Below are 17292 nucleotides of genomic sequence, written 5' to 3'. Positions count from 1 at the left end.
CTGAATAGATTTCTTGATAGGCATGCAATATTGCATCCAAATATACCCAAATTGCTAATCAGATGAAAAACTAAATGGACCCGTGTGTTGAAAATATAAACAAACACACATTGTAGCAGGTGTGCTTTTTGGAGAACATAACTGTCGCTCCGAGAGGTTTTGAAATGCTTTTTTATTTTGCTTGTTTAAGGCACACTATATAATGTCCTGTGTAACTCAAGGCAGGCTTTCTACTTCAGCAATTGGCTTGCAGTCTTCAAAATGTGTTTTAAAAGGTTCAAAAGCTGCTGTAAGCAAATGTATTGTTTAGAGGAGCTTTCACAGAGTGCCTTATAAGAACGTTGGAGAGGAGGAATTTTACCCCTCTATCTGAGGTTACATGGACTGCAACAACAACAAAACAACATTCCAGCCCATTCCATGTTCTGTGTGTTATTCCATGTTCCGTGTGTTACAGCAACATTAAGCACTCTGGAAATCCATTCCATGTTCCGTGTGTTACAGCAACATTAAGGAATGTTTCTTTAGGAAGCTTTTGGCTACATAACTAGATAAATAAAATCGATGTTACACCAAGTTTTCAGCCTCCGCTTTAAAAAGAACATCCGAGTGCCAGTGATTCAGTATGTGGGGGTCTGGATTGCTGGTAGGAAAAAGTAATGTGGAAGTTGGAAGTGATTTGTTACAAATGTCAGTCCTTGACAGGAACAGTGCACTCAGTTAGCAGAGCTGCATGATTTATTCATGGTAACATGCATTAACCAGCTTTGAAAGCGCTTCTGTGATTATTAAAATTAGGAACATTAGAGCAGAGCTTGAATTAATCTTGTGGTAATCCAGGCTTTTTTTGTAAGGGTATGAGAATATTAATGTTTGATTGCAGAACATTGCAGGTTATTATTATTATTATTATTATTATTATTATTATTATTATTATTATTATTATTATTGGCAGACGCCATGAGGTTTTACTGTAATACAGTTACAGGAACAATGTGCCTCCTATTAGTTTTCCTTCTGAACCAGTGCTAAATACTGTTACATTTTCAGTCTTGTAAATAAGCGTGTTTGCGGTATGCTGTATAAACAACATTATCTACAGGCTTCTCAGTGTAAACCTCATGTTTGCCATGATTTACATTTGAGACCAACTGCTTCCAATTGTGGCTGTAGGATTTGAGCTCAATTCCAGACAGTAGATGGAAGGTATCTGTAGTTTAAGATTGTTATTACTGTACCATGCATTGGCTACTTTTTTAACTGGGGGCCTGAAAAAGAAAGAAATCCTAGAGAACCCTCTCTTAACTAAATTTGATTTACTTTTTCTTCAGCTCCATATCCTGTGGTCCTGACCTTTTAGCACTGTTCATACCTCTGTCTGGCTGTCAGACTTTATGTTAGTGTCTATAGTATGGGCTGAACAGTGAAAAAACAATATCCTGGGGCTGTCAAGGAAGGGAAAGCAAACCATAACGGCATTTAAAAATAAAGAATAAAAAAGACTATAAAAATAGCCATCTTGGGATTTTGATAGTGATCAGTTAATCCAATCCAGTTGGAAATATCTCCAAAGAGAAGTCCAAGACTCTGTCCTCTCATCAAATCCAATGGGGGTCTATTGTAATGATCTTAGTGATGGACCTCATTTCACTGTATCTTTGTATTGTATGCTATGATGTTAATACCGTGTGTGGGGAACTATATCATGTTCATGTCATTATGATTTGGTGTTTATTGTATATTCTGAGGTTCTGGTGAGGACTGCTTTGAGACTGAGGGCTTCCTGGATACACTGTGCTGAAGTGTCAGACAATAAGACCAGGAATCCTAATTCCTGTGGTATTGGCAGGTCTCCTGTAATAATGAGATAGTCAAATACTGCACATAGCTTTAAAGAAAAGCTAAGGAAACCGCATACTTCAAGCATTCGCATCTTAGGATCATTCAGAACATATCTCAGCTCTGTACAGTCCACAGGGAGTGCTGAGGTAATCTTTAAAAAATATCTTGGCTCCTTCCTAATTCAGAATCAGAAAAATACCATGTGAAACATATAGGGATTCTGTACTACCCAGGGACATCTTGCAAACTCTCTGTGTCAAGACATTGCAATATATATATATATGTGTGTGTGTGTGTGTGTGTGTGTGTGTATAAATAATATTGCTATCTGGTCCTCGCTGTTTAAAATGAATATTCTTGGCCATGTGATGCAGATCAGTGTTTTATTCTGAATGTTACAGTGTATGGTTGTATACTTCACTGAGTGCTTTCTGTCCTTCAGTGAGGTGTACAACATCTGGTATTATTTTCTATACCATTGCCTTCACGACCCCCTTTTTAAAGGCTTGTTTTAGTGTCTGCATTCCTCAAAGTCAAATCTGTTGATTTTGAGGTTGAGCCAAAACCTATTAATTTTTAGTGTGACCCATTTTGCCGCTGTCCTGTGCATATAGCTGTGCCAGTGTGATATTATTACCTGCTGTTTAACAGGTGTTAGCTGTAGTAACTATCTAAGCCTACAGCTGTCTCTGCTGTCCGGAGAGCAGCTTAGGAGAATGTTTCCAGAATTCCACCTTTGACATTAAAGTGACCTCTGGATACAGTGTTTCTGCTTGGTGTTGATTAGCACAGGTGAAGAGTCCCAGTGCATTGCCCACTGCACTGAAGCAGTGTGTTAGAAAGCCCCGTGCATGTCCTGCAAGCTGTACAATGCAATTTGTTGAGTTCATTAGACTGTACAGTCTTGGGCATATTTGGATAATTTGGTTCAATATTGAAGTCCCTTTTTTGAACACCAAGTAAGGGATCATTGTTTTGTGAGTGAACACAAGCTCTGGTAAATCATAACTGAATGGCACATGTATGATTTTATATAGTTTGTGTGAACTAGAACATTAATGAGGGAAGAAAAAAGTTAATTGAAACCTTGAGGCCATTGTAATCCTCAGGCAAACAGAAAGATGTGCTTTTGAAAAATGTCGACGGCATTTCAATAACTATAGTCCGTGGTCTCTTGAACAATTCTGGACATTTTTGAGTTGGAAAAGCATTGTGCACTTGCCTCAAGTGTTGTGGAACCCTCTGCAGATTTTAAATTTAAGATTTACGTAGTTTTCATTTCCTGAAAAATCTATTTCTCTGAATTAATTTGAGCATTGCATGATATTCTAGGAATTACCATCGCCTAGGAGGAAGTTACTTTTCTTAACTGATTCTTTTTTTTTTTTTAATTAGCATGTCAAGTAGTTTAAGGAATGAAATGGCTGAAATGCAGATTTTATTTAAACAAAACGAATAGCCTTTCACTTTTCATATATCAAGGTTGCTAAGTGAATAAGTGAATAGCACTTTCATTTTATAATAGGTAAGAATAAGATTTTTTTTTTCCTGGGAACAAAAGTGATATTAGTTTTTCCATAGATGTTTTAAAATGAATGTACAAATCCTTCTTTGCCCTGAGAAAAAGTTACCTCATGATCTCCAGTATGCAAATCTAATGTTGTCTTGAAGCAAATGATTAAACAATACTAACCCTTCTGGAAATACCCTCTTTTTGTCGGTTAAAAAAACAATTGAAATACATAGAAAAGATACAGTACTTCTTATTCGCACTAGCCACATTATCTCATCCCCTTTTCCTTTTTGCTCTTATATTTTTGTGTTCGCCCAGGGAACAAACTGATCTGTTTAGTTTTCAAGGCAGAGAGAAAGACAAGAATGAGAATGAGATGAACACTGAAGCAATGGTTTGGAAATGAGTTAACATCTGAAATGATGGTTGGCAACAAAGAAGACCAATCGTCCCCAATCGTGGGCAAATATTGCAGAACAGCTGCCCATCCTAACCTGAATTACATGTTAAGGGACTGTGATGGTTTTGAAACAGAAATATCCCCAATAATGACCAAAGAATAGAAGCATGTACATGTGGTTTGTGCAGAAGAAGAAATTCTATATTGTGGTAGTCTTTGATGCTATCGGGTCACATGCAAGAAACCACACCTGAAAAGATTAGCTTGTGCTTTTAGGCCAGAACTTGAAAATAGAAGCAGGAAAAGGATTAGTTTCCTTGTGTCCCAGACAAAGGTGACCAGAAGAGGAGGAGGACTTGAGATATGTGTGGAAGTGAGAGGAGGCTGAGGAAAGGAGGTGATGTTCCTGCAGAAGGACATTATAGGACACTGCAGAGCTGATCAAGAGAAAGGACAATGATTGCCTAGTTTTGCAGAGAACATGGCAAGTGTTAGAAAACAAAACCCAACAGCAACAATTATAGAATGGACTCTTGTATAATTATAGAATGGACTCCTGTATAAGAAACATCAGGACTGTGCATTGAATGAAGTGGTGGAGCTAGTACTTAGTAGTTCTAGCTATTGTCCTTGCTGTGGTGTTTGTTTTTAAAGGATTTAATTTTAGTATTACAATTATTTTTATTTTATGGTTGATGGCCTGTTTGGGAACTAGTTGAAAGATGTTGTCCATTTTGTTTGCTTGCCAATCTTTTGTTAATTTTGTATGACCCTAATTCATTTAGGGGGCAGCATTCTAAAGTATAGAAAGAACCCCGCTAGAACAATTAGGACTAATGACATTATTTGTTATCCTGTTAGTCTGTCATTAATTGGATTCATGTGGCATGCTCTCGTGACCCCTCTTTAAACAATATTGATACATTCTGAAAGTAGCAGCATGCAAGTTTTACTTATATCTATTAAGGTTTACATTTCTGGAATTTCAGAGTCTGTTATTTGATTGATTATTGTCTTAAATAGGATTAATTACAGAATTAATTACTATTGGAGCAGAGGGTTAAATCAGTCAGACTTTCCAGACAGATTATTGATCGATTTTTAAAAAGGATGGATTGCAATAGAAAGTTAGGGTTGTTAATCAATTCTTAACCTTGAATTGATTAGTAGATATTCTGTGCAATTACCTAATGATGAAAAGCATTATTTTTATTGTCTGGAATAAATGAATAATGTATGTTTTAAAGTTTCGCACAGGACAGTTGGTGTTCTCAAATGTGTTGAAAAGAAATGGCACAATGTATTGGTGTTTTTGCTAATCAATTTCACCCAGTTTGAAATGCCCAATTCCATTGCAACCTCACCACTGCACCACACTTGGACTGAAGACCTGAAGTTCAACGGCTGATGTCAAGCCAATGTCCTCTTCCCCTGCCTGGACCTGCTGCAAGGAACAGATATGTAAGATTGTAATCATATCACTGTGGGAGAGATGAGAGATTTAATTGCACAGGTAAGGGAAGTAATTAGGGCTCACAAATAAAATAATAAAGGTATAGAAAATTCTGCTCAAGCTTTGGGTTACATAGAGTGGAAAACAAATTCAAATTCAAGGCTGCAGAATCCCGTGAGTTTAGATGAAATGCAAATGAAAGGGGAGTGCTTCATGCAGTGATGAGCTACAGTATAATCCTGTAGTCTACCTTCACAAAGGAAATCATTTCAGGATTTTAGGATCCTTGATTGCATTAATTCAATACCTTGGAAGGCATGTGAGGAGCACATAGTTATAGCATTAAATCAAGTAGTTTTAAAATAGAAAAGCTTAAGTCATTGTAATGGATAGACGTGCTGTTTTGTAGCTTCTTCTGTGTGTCTTTCAGTTGCACCGTTTTAGTACTGAATGATGCTCCACAAGCTAGGGATTTATAGAACTTTAATAAAAACATCTTCCTTGCTCTTATTTTATCCTTGGTATTAACACCTGTTCATGAGAAGGCAAAGAACACCACATTGCTAAATGCAATATTGACACAGCTCATAATAATTGAAGGATCTTCCCAGATCCTTTTAGGATGAACAAACTGGGCTCCACAGTATAAATGGTAAATGTGTTGATGTAAAGTTCAACGCCAATAATCTGTGCTTTAGAATAACTATTATTATCCAGTGTATGTAAGCAAGGAACACTCAGTTAGTACAGTAAACTACACACTCAAAGCATTGGTATCGATATTTATGGCAGGGCAAAACTCAACATTGCAACATCATCAAAGCTGGTAGGCAAGGATAAGGTCACACAAAGAGAAAACAGCTGCTAAGAATGGCATTCTAAAAGTGACTTGAAAAAAGGGAGTATATTGCCATGTAAGTAAAAGTTTACTGCAGAATTTCATTTCATTAATTGACTTGATAAAGTTATGAAAAATGTAATCATGCCACCAGGTCCAAGTACTGTATATTTTTAAATGTTAAATGACGTAATCACATTTTAACTTGTGTGTTTAAATGTGTACATATCTACAGTATGCCAACGGGCAATGCTGAAAGGCACGTTATTTTACATGGTAGAATGCTTAGAGGAATATATCCTTAAGCGAGCCCCTGGAGTATGCATTGAAAGCATCATTATTTTATAGAACTGTGTCTTGTGACAGTTTTAATGCATTCTATCTATAAAACTTGTACTTAACCATGCTTTTAAAAACACTCCTTTTTTCAAGGAGTGCAGCTTTAGATTGACACAGACTGCACTAGTTCTAATTAAATTCCATGTATGCCATTATTAAAAAACATCTAATGATACTAAGGTTTAGTAAGACCGTACTTAGGCCTTGTGCTTTGGTGTTGGAATTAATGATTAATTATGGCAAGCCATTTGCAGGTTCCTGCATAAATAAGGCATTGTGTAAAAGAAATGAGCCCCAGTCCCCAGCACAGCAGACTTCATGAACTTTTTTCAATAAAACATGCATTATGAGCCTGTAAAGATTGCATAACCCTATTGGTGGTGCAGCTGTGGTACTTGTCCCCTCTTCCTCTTGTCCTCTGGCTGTTTTTAGTGTGTTACTTCAGGGCTATAGTTCTCTGCATTGGCGCCATTCAACCTCCACTTTTGGCAGATCAATCTTGATTTGCAATTTATAGAATTTCTTTAGAAACTATAAAACACTGGCTTCTTAGGCAGCGGGTGGTTCTTGCGGTAAACAACAACAATGACAGTAAACATAGACACAATGAAGCGTTCTTACCTTTGTACGAGTTAGTGATCAGCAGATGTGTCAGCCGCACGAAGAGCACAGCGTGTGGCTTTCACTAACTCTACTGTGCAGAATTAAAAAAAAAAAATTCTATGGGTGAATATCGGGACTTTCTTCCTATACATCGGGGCGTGAGACATTTGCTAGGAAATCAGGACTGTCCAGACCACATAGGGACTGTTGACATGTATGAAGATGATCGTGCCTTAACGTGGCTCTGTGTTTTTACTGTATCATTTATTCAAAGTTTTGAGTCCATTACAGAACTGGAAAGAACAAGGGTGATTCTGAATGCAAATTATATTTTGCTGATGTGCTTCTTTGTACTGCATTATTTTATTGTTTCTGGAATTAATAGAATTACACAAAAGAGACGGCTATCTGGAATTCATCAGCTTTCTATACAGAATTTATGATTGCCAGTATTTTTTTTGTGTGCATGTTTGTTTTGGGGAGTTAAATGGAGAAGTCAAAAGCATTATCTAAATAGGATTAAATCTTTGAATAGTTTAATGTATACGTTTAATGTATACATGCGGTAGTGCTGTGATTACAGTTAAAGCAATGCATTTTAAAGCCATTCTAGGATTGCAAGGCCAGGAGAGTGGGTTAATTTTACATAAATGCCCTTGTGTCAGCCGTCACTGTTTCATTTTCATATTTTTCAATTTAATTTGATATAATATCATTCCCCTGCCTTTTCTTTACAGAACCCTGGGTGACTCCACGAGATTGCATGTCTGTTAATGTATTCACTCAAGAGAACTACAACATTGCATTAAATATTATAACTTTTTATTGGCAGATAAAGCACTGTAGTGTTTGGCACCGTAGCATTTTTTTTACCCATGGAATTTAAGAACATATTAGGCTCTTCTACATTGTTTCTGTACTAAGTTTATACTAATCTTGTATTAGTTTGGTTATGTATGCCCTATTCCGTAAAATGTATTGCACAAAAGTGCAACGGAAAACCAATCCCTTGTAGGTAACGAATTAGCAATGCAGAAAAGTGGAATTGAAAGCTGTGCAGGAAAAACTATTTTATTCTTTTTGCAGCCTTATGATATTGTGTCATTGTGTTCATTTTGGGGAATATATCATGGCATCATTTTAAGCAGACAGAATACCCTTTTTGTTAACAAAGAAAAAATGTATATTATATATATATATATATATATATATATATATATATATATATATATAATTATACATTTTTTCTTTGTTAACAAAAAGGGTATTCTGTCTGCTTAAAATGATGCCCAAAATATAACATGACATGTGGATTACAATCAATATATATATATATATATATATATATATATATATATATATATATATATATATATATATATATATATATATATATTTTCCCTCATTCCAGTACTTTTCCCACATTTCTTTTTTGGCACCCACAAAAAAATGTAACATTAATGTAGACTTGCGGTAAAAGCCTTCACTACCTGCTCTCACATCTCTCATGTTTGATCAGTTGTGAATTTCAACCAAAAAAAAAAAATCTGGAAGGTGTTAAATGCATGGCATTTCCAAGATTCCTGCTGGCTCTCCTGCTCTTCAATATGTTCAAGTTGGCAGCTGTGCAAAAAGACCACACAGCTCTCTTTTATTGCAGCATGGGTCAATCAATGAAGAATAGCTGGCAGAGTGGAAGATGGAAGGCTACCTGAGCTACCATGTTTAAAACCACATGCCCTAATGCATGCCCCTGCACTGCCTGCATGCTCAAGTACTATTATTGTTATTATTATATCATGGCCAGGATTTCTCTTCATTTCACAACAATGCACATTTACTGGAAGTATTTTAACATTTGACAAAAGCGTGGTCTTACTTTTTGCATTGTTTTATTGTATATTACCTAAATATTGAAGCAAGAAAAAAAAGAGATCCTTGTTTAATTAGAAATGATTATGTTTGCCTTTCTGAGTAGCATATCAGGAATACAGTAGGATGAAGCCTGTTGACTTTTGCACCTGAGAGCCATTAACTAGCAGTGCTGATTTGGGTTTTGGTGTGGAGTGCTGGCTGCAAGGAATCGTAAAGCCACTCCAACCCAGGCCTCTCCCAAGGGTATCCGCTACAGGCAAGGAGAGCTAGAGGAAACAATGGAAAGAAAAAGAGACTATCATGTGAGTTATCTATACTGCAAAACAGGAAATGTAGGCAGCAGCTTGTTGCAGATATCCGACAATGAACATATTTGCGTCTTGGTTGCGTATATACATTATATATAAACTATAATAATCTCAGTGTGGTAGTCATGATCAATTCGCACATATATAATGATTTATAGTATTTATAGTGTAGTGGTAGGGTTCTGGTAGATCTCCTGGTTTATAGTGTAGTGGGGGGATCTGGTAGATCTCCTGGTTTATAGTTTAGTGGGATGGATCTGGTAGATCTCCTGATTTATAGTGTAGTGGGAGGGATCTGGTAGATCTCCTGATTTATAGTGTAGTGTGAGGGTTCTGGTGGGCTCTGGTGGGCTCTATTGCTGGAAACAGAGCTCTGAACCTCATGCCCAGGAAGTAGAAAGGGACAACAATTTCACAGCAGCCAGGCAACCATGACCATTTCAGCCCTTTTACTGAAACAACTTATAATAATAACTTTATTCATTTAAATGTTCTAAATAATACAGCTGGTAGTAGGCTCTAGTCATTTCATGCTACAGCGCACTAAATATTCTTTTGTAACTTAACCCATGGAATTGAACACACCAGTACTTCACAGGGAACGCTTCAGAATCTGTTACACAAAATTACATTTTCATAGATTTATTTGTCAAATTAGTAGAAAAAAAAAGAATTCTTGTTCCGGAGGAATACCAAAAATTATACAACATGGTCAAATGGCTAAAACAAGTATGAGAATATCAGACAGAAAACAGGCAGTGAATTGTAATTATTTAACATCCAATACAACGCCCTCTGCAGTATCAAGCCTCCGTCCGATGACTTCTCAGCAGTTTCTATTAAATTCTATTGAAGTGTTTCAGATAAGGCTATGAGACTGCACTATTCATTTCTTTTACATCCCATGATGATATGTTACAGATCATGCACAAGAGACAGTAGTTTCCAGGCACAATTTAATAAAAGCACAAAAAAAAAGCTCTCATGAAATACTGCTGGCCTAGGGCAGGCTGAGTGAGAGATGGTGGCGCCCTGGTGGGGACCAACGAGCTCCGATGTGAAAGTGCGAAGGCAGCAATCTGATGACAGCATGCTGCTGGACTCTGCACACTGCAGCTGTCCTCCTTGAGCCTGCGCTGGAAAAGGTTAAAGTTTTAATACAATAATACACACCGACTGATCAAAACATTAGAGCGTGGCCTTAATACTGTGTAAGACCACGTAGCTTGTGACATACTGTGTGAGTGGTGTGCTTGTCAAGTTTCTGTGATTTGTGCCACTGTAGCACCTGTTTCTTTATTAGTTGCAGTATAATGCAATATGAAGCGAGGCAGACTTTTTTTTTTTTCTTACTAAAATTATATTTTAATGGTCCGCGGTCTCTGGAGCAACAAAGTAGTTTGGCGGTTTTGACCATAACTAGAAACTGACCCTTTTTGATAATTTAATTCTAAGCTTCTCAAGACAAGTGTTTCACTTGTAAAATTAAGTGGACACACAAAAGACTGTGAAATGCCTAAAAAGCTGTTCAGTATATGTGTTGTAAAGGGAAGAGGTTATTGAAGCGTAACTGATTTGATGTGACGGGACGAGCAGGTGGTCAGAAAACATTGTGACACTTTTTAAAGGGAAGGAAGGAACAGTGCGGGGTTAACAGGGGTACATCTGGGATTTTGGGTTGGGCCTTTCATAGACCCTTTCTCATGACTACTGACAGAGAGTAACAAACTCAAGTAGTGAACTGACAAAAGATAAAGACAAAATATGAACATATGGTAATCCATTTCAGGCTCTATAAATTATAAAGTTGATATACTAGGACAGCAGTTAAATACACCAGAGGTATTATGAAGCTGAACAGTGATGTGTATTGATAGAGGTTTTACATCAGTCATCTGTATTGATATACTGTAGGATGTTGGACAGTATGTGCTCTGTGCCTTAAATGATTATTATTCAATAACGTGCTGTAACTTGTGCAGTCTGAATGTGGTGTTTGACTGAAAATGCAGTTGTGTGTCTCAGTCACGAAACACTAATGTCAAAGAAGCCTACGTGGATTATTCTGTCATTACCTGTGATCCCCTTTCCTGGAGAGAGAGAATCCTTTGTTGGAGCCAGATATTTTCCTTTCCCTTCCATTAGTTCTGACTAGTTTTAATTAAATCTTTACAGCTCTGAGAACAAATGTTGTCATGCAACTTCTCCTGAGATGCGAGTAAAATGAGAACCGCTAAAAGCGAGACGCTGTTTATTTCTTTTATTTAGCTTGCACTCAGCAGAGTTGGTAATAGCTGGCTAGGGTACTGTACATTTCATATATTAGGGTTTCTTAACAAGAGTAGTCAAGTAGATGGGAAAAAACAGCTGTCACTAGTGTAACAAGGATGTTTACATTCCCCAAGTGGCCTATCTTTTAACCTGCTGGGGGCAACCTTGAGGCTGCAGAACCCAAGGAACATGTGCACCAATGCTTGTGTCTGAAAGCAAAGGGCTCTTTCCTGAAACTAGTGTCATTTTGTTTTCTGGAGTGGGCCAGTTGGCTAGTTCACCAGTTCAGGAGAGCAGTTTAGAAAAGTACAGCCAGAGACACAGAGTGTATGGTGGTAGTTTGGAAGTGGCAGACTGCTCTTGTTATTCTCTACTAGAACAGGCTTTCAGTTCTGGGAAGGAAGTCCGCAGGGAAATGACTTTAAAAGGTGAAACAACCAAGCCAACACAGACATGACATCATTGTTTCAGAACAAACCCGCTTATCGTATATTCAGATTGCCCAGTCAGAGACCTCTTCCTTTCACAAAAACGCTTGGGTACCAAGATCGATGTAGTTCCAGTTTTGGCTCTCGCCAACTGCAAGGACAGCTTTGTATGTACAGTGATGTACAGTGCTTTATTATGCCTTGGCATGAACATGTCATCTGCTAGTCCCGCTCTTATCAGTGGCCCACCTTTGCAGATGCCTCCCATACCCACTGCAGTGTACAATATGCTCATCACAATTTCTTGGCAGCATGTGAAACTATTAATTATTTGGCTGTAGAAAAGGTGTTTCCCAGTCGAGGCTCCTGGCAGAGAGACCCATCTAGGAGAATTAAAACGCTGTTAGGAACATCAATTTCTATTGAAATTGACGTGCTTTCTGCTGCATGCTCCCTGGAGGACGCGGTTTAGAACACTTGGAGGTTTTTATTCTGAGTCTCAGGGGGCTTTTCAGTCAGTTCTGATTGCTATAATCACTGAGTGCCACTGAGGGAATTGCCAGTATAAGCAGCCGCAGCAGGAACCAGGGGATGATGAGAGGGGAGGCAGGTACTGTACAGGAAGCAAGATCTTAAATTTACACTGAGAAAGGTGAGTGGGGTCTTTAAAAAGTGGCATAAATAATAGGCCCCTCAGTTATTTTAGAATGCTTTCATACATTTAACATCTGCTTCTTGTTCGGTTTCCAAGACACGTTCTGAATTATTTAAAATAAACAATTTGATTGCTAAGTATTAAGATTGATGTGTGTGGCTTTTTCCCCCCTTTTTATATGTGAAAGAATTTGATCTTTTGAATTTATTGTTTGACAGTATATTCATGTTGAGACATGCATACATTTAGATAAGTTATTACAGAGCCCTCCCTCCCCCCCAATACTCTTACAGTGCACAATATGAATCAACTCTTGAAGGAAGTCACCACAATATCCACCACAGTTAGGCCACATGTTTCATTATTTTAATCCAGCTGTATTTAAGCCCCGCCCCTTTACCTTCAGAGCTAACCCGTTCATATCTACAAGTACAATACCGTTTTTCCACACTGCTGATCAAAATAAAGTATTTTCTTTGAAGTTTGGCATTTAAAGCACAACATCAAAACGCATCAAAGAAAACCTAAATGCATTTGATCAAAATAGGAAAAAAACAAAAGCAGCTGTTTGTAAGGAAGAAAACCATATATATATATATATATATATAAATGTAGTGTTACAGGGTTTCATATTGGGGGCGGGGGCGGGGGGGGGGGGGTATATTTATACAGTTCAAGGTACAAAGCACCTGTAATTTTGAACAAGCAAAACAACTTGTGTTTTTTTTTGGGGGGGGGGGGGGGGGCGGTGTGGGCGGTTGTACTCCTTTTAGGAAGTGTTTTGTCTTGAATTGAAAAATTATTTGTTATGTGTCAGAAAAATGTATATTTTTTAATGGAAAAGAACAAAAAGTGTTTTATCATTTCCTATGTGTGTTCTGGCCACTCCTTTTTGAAACAGGAATGGGAACTTGCATTACCAAGTAAAATACTGTGAACCTAAAATGGTGTCTCATTACAATTCTATCAAAATACTGTTAATCACTAATCACTGTAGAGTACTAGACCCTGAAAGACAGCTTGGGTTTAAGCTGCATGCCGACTCAATCGGACCCTCATTTTGCCCAATGGTGATAAACACATCATCAAAGGGTCTGCATCGATTCTTCTCTTTTTTTTTTTTTTTTCCCCAATCCTGTAAGCAAACCCTAATCTACTGTATGACATACAAGCTCTGGCCTTTGTTTGTTTGAGTGATAGCCAAGATTCAAACGCTGATGGGTCTTTTCATAAAATTATTTTCTGAAAAAATAAAAATAAAATGGGTCAGCTGATCCGTAATGTATGGTATATATTCTAGATAGAAAAAATATTAATTCTCATGTTGAGTCTAAAATAGAGATGATCTTAAGTTATGGTCAGATTCCGCTGTCATTTCCAAGAGGAATGGATCAACTAGGGGGAAAATGCAGTTCTGAAAGGGTCACAAAGAAATGTATTACAGCGTGGCATTGTATGTAGCAAGAAGTCAAAATCAGTTTGCTGTGCACCGATGGTCATGGCAAGATACAGCGACGGCTCTGTAACAAATGCATCACGGACGGTGTTCTGACAGGGAGCTGCAGAGATGATTCAATCATGATATGGAAATGTTTTTCATGGTACACTTCTTTAAATCACGCTTGACAGAATAAAGAAGTGTGAAGGAACGTACCTGTGTTTCTGTGTTCTAGAAAAACCTTTGGCAGTGTGTCTTCTCTGACTGTTCGCTGTGTCTGAGGGACTCCTGGATTATATAGTAACTGTGTTGAAGTGCCTTTGTGTTTTTAAGCTGTACACTAGTATAACTGTTTGTATAACTGTCTGTAAAAAGAAAGAAATACAAAAAACAGGGATATACATTTAGTCAAAAAATGTATGAAGTTTCGTCAGACTCCATTCAATCTTGAAAAGCAAATTTAATTCACTCTTGTGGTTTATCCTGTCTGCAGAAACCCTTGATGGGAATTCCTGTTTTATTATTTACAGTTAGTTCTACATTATTGTGTTTGTGGTGGGGAATGAGGGGTAGTACAGGCATCACTATGGATGAAAAGAAAGAGAATGTGTTGCCTTAACACAAAACATTAATTTACCAAGATAGATGTGGGCACTTTATAGAGGTGGTGGGGGAAAGATTGATGTAAGCAGTTTAAAGTCCGTACATAAAAGACTTGTTTTTGTTTAGGCGTGTAACGCAACAGTAGGGGGTAATGGTCGTGGAAGCTTACTGCTGATGAGCTAGAGCTTCCATGTGTGGTATAGGACAGTGGAACGAAAAGCTCCTGTAATTGGTCCTGTCATCACTGGCTTGGTGGGGAATATCTACAGGTTCAGCAGCATTAGGTTTCATGTTTTGAAGTATGCACAGGCTTAACGGGACAGCTTTGGGGGAAAGATGTTCTGTTTTAGCCCCACAAGGGATTATTATCAAAAGGAATATGTTTCTGCAGTGCTGCAGTCAGAAATGTTCAAAAAGAACATGTCCTAAGAATGTGTGTAGCGCATGTTGGCACCTGCAATAGGTATTGTGCAAGCTGCATGCAGGTCAGTTTTAAAATGGGCTCCTTCTGATCGAAGTCAGTGAGTGAGCTGGGAGGGGAATCAGCAGAGACTCAGATGGTTGCAAAGGATAACAAGAAGTGAAAGGGACCAGTGACATCCAGGCCATACTGTGGAAGCCATTATCTAAAAAATCGAAATCTGCATTAAACGTTCCTAACACAGGGGATTTCATTGATATCTCCGGTAATTCTCAGCTCTTCAATGTTTTCCTATTCTCCTAAGAACAGTTTCCAGAAGACCAAGGCTTTTTTAAAATTATAATTGGCTATGTCCAGATAAGAGAACTCAACCCCCCTGTGATGGTAATTGGACACCCTTGCCCTCATATGAAATGTGGTGAACATACAGGAAGAAACACTTTTAAGAGGCATGACCTTCGTATTGATTGGTATCCTTGCATGCAGTAAAACGGCTGTTTGAACAATGAGAGTTTTTGCAGAAGCTGTAATTGAGTCAGTGGTAGCAGGTTGCTTGAGATAAGAGAAGCATGCTGTTGAGTAGGACATCTATAACCTGTTATGTTCAACATGTCTCTGTGTAAGGTGGCATTAAAGAGCACTACTTTAAATTATTATTATTATTATTTACTTGTCCACCATGGTACACTTTATATTTTATGCAGTACAATATTATTTACCCTGAATATCGGAGGATCTGATGGATTATTTTTGCTGAATTGTAAACCAAGTCTGCAGCTAGCCAAGGTCTGTTAGATCAGCATTAAAAGGTTGCATTCTGTTCCAATCACCACCACAGTAGAGCAGGATGTGCAACTCTTAGTGTAAAAGTCTGTAATGATATGCAAAATAAAGGTTTAGGAATAAAATGCTGTGTTTCAATTTGACCACTTGAAGGGAACATCTTACAGGATTCTGCTTTATCAGGCAGTATACTGGTGTGTGTGTGTGTGTGTGTGTGTGTGTGTGTTGTTGTTGTGTTTTTTTGGGTTTTTTTTTTTTAAATCATTTTCAAATGATAATTAAGTTATAAATCCATGTCTGGAATGAAAATGAATAAAAAAAAAATCCTTCAGTGATTTCAAGCTTTCTTAAAACAACGTATGTAAAGAAAATTAGAAGATGAACCGTGGAGACGCACCATCGAATGTATTCATGTACCTTATTGAATACCAAAGGGAAAGCGAATACTGCAACATGTCCAAAACTATCTGGGAGTCCAGCAGTCTGTCTCATGCTTCCTATGTTTCTGTTTTTTTTTTGGTGTAAACTAGTGAGATCTGTGCAGCCACAGCAATGTTGCTGTTCATGTGTTTTCCCCCCCATGTTCTCTCCAGTTTGAAATTCCTATGGCACCTCACCGCTACAACCCAGTGAGGTAACATTACTCAGGAGGACTGAAGATGCACAACCTTCCATCCTAAGCAGTGAATGTTGCTGAGCTCCTAAAAGATGCAGGTGACAGGTCCGCTTGATGCCTCCTGTCCTTGTCTGGTCTCTGACAATCTCTCGATCGCATGACTGGTGAGCCATTGGAGAGCCTGTTAAGCTGGAAGAATCTAAGAATGGCATTACACTACCGCGTTGTAGGTGTTCAAATGCTCATTGAATGAATGGGGACTTTTCTAATTACATTGCACTGGAGTACTGGAGAAGAAGCTCAGGTATTGTCACTAAGTAACAGGCTTTAGACAATTGATAAGCACTAATGAGTGCTGTGAAGTGTGGAGCTGCTGTATTTCATTAAAGCTGCTGTATTTCATTACACGGCGTACACTGATACAGCCCTGAGGTGTGAAAGGAGGCGGCAGGTTCAGAGTAACGGTTGGGAGGGCTGCATCCAGCTGTCCTGCAGCAGACAGTCAGCAGTTGTGGGTGACCCTCTGAATAGAGATTGGCAGTGCTGTGTGATTGGAACAGGAAGAGTGGGTTTCTGGGAAAACCATGGTTTATGCTGCAGATGCAGTGGCAGCTTCATCATCAAGAATTTGAAGGCCGCTGACAGCTCATGAGTTTGCTAATGAGCGCTTTGAAATATGGCGGTATGGCATTGACATGTGACAGATTTGTTTAATGAGGTGATTTGAAACCAAATCACTCCTAGGAAGGAAGAACACAGTGACTGTGCTATTGAAGCAGATCCTAGTAGGGGACTGTGCCATTGTGAGAGCTGCTTCCGCAAATAGGTAGAAAATAAACTACGAAAGTAATACAGTACAGTATTTCACATACAGTACTGTAGCCTCTAGCTGTCACCAGATTAGGA

At 38.2% G+C, this 17292-nt stretch overlaps 1 protein-coding gene across 3 annotated transcripts in view; it reads left to right on the top strand.

Moving 5' to 3' along the window:
- Window positions 1-17292, top strand: part of LOC117429707 (protein ENTREP2-like) — an 82694-nt gene that overhangs the window by 6503 nt on the left and 58899 nt on the right. The gene's annotated exons all lie outside the window — the stretch shown is intronic.

This window comes from Acipenser ruthenus, chromosome 24 (genome assembly GCF_902713425.1).
Source record: "Acipenser ruthenus chromosome 24, fAciRut3.2 maternal haplotype, whole genome shotgun sequence".
NCBI lineage: Eukaryota > Metazoa > Chordata > Actinopteri > Acipenseriformes > Acipenseridae > Acipenser > Acipenser ruthenus.
This window is presented reverse-complemented; position numbering and strand designations above follow the sequence as displayed.